This window comes from Mytilus trossulus, unplaced genomic scaffold (assembly GCF_036588685.1).
Source record: "Mytilus trossulus isolate FHL-02 unplaced genomic scaffold, PNRI_Mtr1.1.1.hap1 h1tg000165l__unscaffolded, whole genome shotgun sequence".
Taxonomy (NCBI): Eukaryota; Metazoa; Mollusca; class Bivalvia; order Mytilida; family Mytilidae; genus Mytilus; species Mytilus trossulus.
In genome coordinates this window covers 105,001-110,000 of record NW_026963306.1, presented here as the reverse complement: position 1 = coordinate 110,000, position 5,000 = coordinate 105,001, and positions in this window count along the sequence as shown.

The following is a 5,000-nucleotide window of genomic DNA, read 5'->3' as shown; positions in this document are numbered from 1 at the left end:
ATTTTCAATATGAGCATGTACGTAACAGATGAAGAAATAATTGATAGATTTGATAGAATGGGTGTTGAAATAGTAACTGACATTAGGAAAAGAAAAATGAGCAGTAGATCGAATGTATATGATGGTACTAGGGTTTTTAAAGTAAAATTACCACCTACACTTGCCTCAATACCGTATTCTATGAAATTTACAGTTAGCGGGAAGGAAACAGCATATTATAGGGTGATTCATAATGACCAGGTCAAAGTTTGTTCGGGTTGTTATAGTGCTGAACATTTATACAAAGATTGTCCAGAATTTAAATGTTTTAAATGTGGTCAACAAGGACATATTAGTAAAAACTGTTTAGAGAATAAATGTAAGAGTTGCCTAAGGCCATACAGTGATTGCGATTGTTTAACGAGAAAGCGTTATTTCGGAGAAGGATTTGGTCATATACCCGAAGGAAAAAGAAAAACACCTTGGGGCAGAGTTTCGGACCACAAAAGAAAATATCAAGAAATTATTACCAGTAGTGAAGAAAACAATACAGAATTAAAAGAAAGTGAAAATGACTTGATTAGTGGGAACACGTCAGATGTTGGTCCCTCAGTCATAAGTTCGGAACAGGGAACCAGTGATGATGTGAAAAAGTCAAAGGTGGTAAAAGTTGTTGCAGATGTACACACAAGTGATATCATGTGTGATGATATAGAAGCTAATGGTGAGGATTGGAATGAAGATGACGTTAAAGATAATGGTAATGGTAATGGAGATGGAACAATTGGTGATGGTATTGGTAATGGAGATGAAGATGATGATGATGAATATACAGACGCTGATGAAGCCATGGCAGATGATGTAACAGATACCGTTGATAACGCGTCCGAAAATGGTGAAAAGACAAAGATCGCGACTGACAATAGTGAGCAGACAAAGATCGCGACCGACAATGGTGTAAAGACAAAGATCGCGACCGAGATGACGATTCAAGACAGTGAGCAGATTTCAGAAGGACATATTGTAACTGTTAGTAGCAATATTAGTAAATGTAATGTATTGTTAAGTACAAATGAAATCATGAATGAAAATGTTTCATGTGAAACAAATGTTAATGATGAGAAAATTAGTAACATCCCCTCTCTGGAACAAAAATGCAGCCAGGGAGGAGATGATGGTGTATTTGGTGAATTAGATGAAATAAGTATGGACACTGACCCATTGACTGATGAAGAAAGTGAGTGGGCTAGTGTAGAAGACAAATGCAAAAATATATTTAAAAAAAATGCAAGACGAAAGTCATTGAAAGTTAAGGTTAATGTAAAGGCTGCTATGTTGGCACATCAAAAAAAAAATAGAAACAAATAAAAATGGATTGTAAATATTATATAATATTCAATATATTTTATATAGTAATGGCTATGTTTAATGTTATAAGTCTTAATTGTAACGGACTTTGTGATAGCAATAAGAGGAATTGTATTTTTTCATTGTGTAATGAAAGATTTTATGATATTATATGTTTACAAGAAACATTTTGGAATGATTTGTTTGTAGAAAGAATTAAAAGAGATAAAACTATTTGGGATGGAGATATTTTTTATAGTAATAGTGGTAATAACCGTCAAGGTGTTGCTATTCTTGTTAGTAAGAAATTAAAAAACATTTTTTTAGAAGTGGAAAATGATAATGGAAGATTTATTCATATAAAAGGGACAATAAATGATAAATTGATTGACATTTATAATATATATGCACCAAATAATGTAAATGAAAGATATGAGTTTTTCTTAAAGTGTAAACAAAAAATTAGTAAAGGAAAATATGTATTAGTTGCTGGAGATTTTAATACTACATTATCAAATTTGGATAAGAGTGGTAAAACCATGCATTGTAATGATAAGGCTGTAAAATCCTTATGTACTTTTATGCAAGAAAAAGACTTATATGATATTTGGAGAAATAGAAATGTTAATACAAAAGTTTTTTCTAGAAAACAGGTTGTACAAGGGTTTTTAACCCAAAGCAGAATAGACTATTTTCTAGTGTCATTAGATTTAAAATCATGTATTAAGAATATTCATTATAAGGATACTAGTTTTAGTGATCATAGTATCGTCAGCATGAAGATAGATTTTTGTAATGTAGAAAGAGGTCCAGGTGTGTGGGTTTTTAATAATTCATTTTTACAAGATGAGTTATTTATTGATAAAATGAAGAGATTATTTGCAAATGAAATTGGGTCAGATTTTTATGTGTCAAATCCCTTAATTTGGTGGGATAATTTAAAATTTACAATTAAAAGATTAAGCCAAATTTATGGCAAAGAAAAGCAAAAAGATTTAAACAGGGAATATTATAAATTGCAGAATAAAATTCAAGAATTATCAGTAAAATCTGCAAATGGTATTCAGATAAACAGTGAACAATTTTTAGAATTGCAAACGCAATTAGAAGATATTGAAACATACAAATGTCAAGGTGCAATTTTAAGATCAAAGTCACAGTGGGCTTTAGAAAGTGATAGAAATACTGCATATTTTTTGAAATTAGAAAAGCATCGACAGAATAAGAATGTGATAAGTGAAATAAAAGATTGTGATGGGAAAATTGTTACAGAAACAAATGATTTACTTGATGTTATACATGATTATTATAAACATTTGTTTTCTTGTGTTAGTATTGATATGCATTCAGTTGATGAATTATTGAATAATGTTAATGTAAAAATTGATGATAAAGATGTAGAAATGTGTGATGATGAAATTAGTATTGAGGAAATTGAAAAATCCTTAAAAGGTATGAAAAAAGGGAAAACACCTGGACCAGATGGTATAACTGCAGAATTTTATTTGTATTTTTTCAATGAATTAAAGCATGTATTACTCTATATTTATCAAAGTATTGAGGAAAATGAAGAATTATCTAGATCTATGAGATATGGGAATATAAATATAATTTTTAAAAACAAAGGTGATCAATCAGATTTGAAAAACTTTAGGCCAATTAGCTTGTTGAATGTTGACTACAAAATACTTGCCAGAGTAATGGCAAATAGATTTAAGTATGTACTACCAAAAGTTATTTCACCAAATCAAAGCTGTTGTATTCTAGGAAAAGATATATCTGATACAGTTGTTAGTGTTAGGGATTTTATGGATTTAGTAGAAATGGATGATATAGAATGTTATTTATTAAAATTAGATCAAGAAAAAGCGTTTGACAGAGCCGGACACGAGTATCTTTTTGCAGTTTTGGATAAATTTGGATTTGGTAATAAATTCAAAAAATGGATAAAAATATTTTACACCAACATTTTTAGTTCAGTTAAATGTAATGGATTTTTGACTCCATATTTTAGATTGAAAAACTCTGTCAAACAGGGGTGTCCCATTTCGGCTCTGTTATATGTTTTGTTAGCAGAACCATTGAGTATTGCTATTAAGAAAAATTGTGAGATAAGAGGTGTTGTAATACCAAATACAAATGTTGAAGAAAAGGTTTTTGTACATGCTGACGATACAACTTTGACCTTAGTGGACAAAAATTCAGTTAGTGAAACATTTCGGGTACTAGAATTGTACGAAAAAGCATCGGGTGCAAAATTGAATAAAGAAAAATCAGAAGTTTTAGCACTTGGAAAAGGGAAAATTTGTTCAAATGATTTAAAAATTTGGAAAATAAAAGAATGTGATGAAGTCTTACAGTTATTAGGAATATGGGTGGGAAAAAATAAAACATTATGTGAAAAATTGAATTAGGAAGGTAAAGTACAATCAATTACAAAACTACTGAATTTTTGGAAAATGAGGCATTTAACTCTTCATGGAAGAGTAAGTGTTATTAGTGCCTTACTTATGAGTAAACTGTGGTATACATTAATGGTTGTAAATATACCTGAAAAGTATTGCATACTTATAAAAAAGAAATGTTTAGAATTTTTATGGAATAATAAACCTCCTCTTGTAGCATATGAGGTTATTATCAATAAAGTAGTTGACGGAGGATTGAATTTTCCTGATATTATGCAGAAAATGTATGCTTTTAGATTAAAATATTTGAGTAGACTGTTGGATGAAAACTATTGTGCTATATGGAAACAAACTTGTCTTTATTTCTTTTCTAAGTTTGAAAATATGAATCTTGGAATTGAAATTTTATTCTGTGATCTCCGAAATAGAAAAATAGATGCATTACCAGAATTTTATCAAAGTCTGATTTTGTCATGGCAAAGTATTTGTGAAAATGTAGATATTGAAGTTAATTCAGAAAATGTTTTTGATATTCCGCTTTTTCTAAATCCAAATATTACAAATGGTAATAAAATGTTATATCTTAAGACATTTATTGAAGCAGGTGTATGTAAAATAAAAGATATCGCATATGAATGTAAACCAGGTTTCTTGAAAGAAAGTTATATTCAAGAGATTGTATTAGAAAAATTTCCGGAAGTTACGGAAAATAAAATGTTACATGCAGTTAGAAATGTGTTAGAAACAATACCTGATGAGTATAAAGTGCTAGTTGAAGCAAATGTGCATGTTAGTAAAACTCCTGTGTTAAAACCCATGATTAAAGATGGCGTCCAAATTTGTTCACTACCATCCACGACGAATTTTTATTATCGAATGCTTGTATCAAAGCTTTCTAGAGAACCTAAATCTGTATCACGATGGCGTTTGATGTACGCAGATTTTGACCTAAGAAAGATCCAGAAAATCATGAATTTTTCTTTTTTACAAAGCGATTGTCGCGAGGTGGCATTTAAAGTTTTTCACCGTATTATATTTACAAAAGAAAGGCTATTTAAATGCCGTATTACAAAGGACTCACTTTGTCCTATTTGCTCAACTCTACCTGAGAATTTAAATCACCTGATTTTAGAGTGTACGATGTTAACTCGCTTCAATGATTTTGTAAAGAATTTTTTACACAATATTTTGTATAAGAGTTCAGGCAGTTATATAAATGACCTTAGTTTTGAGTTCATGTGTATGTTTGGTTTGACAAAACAAAATAAA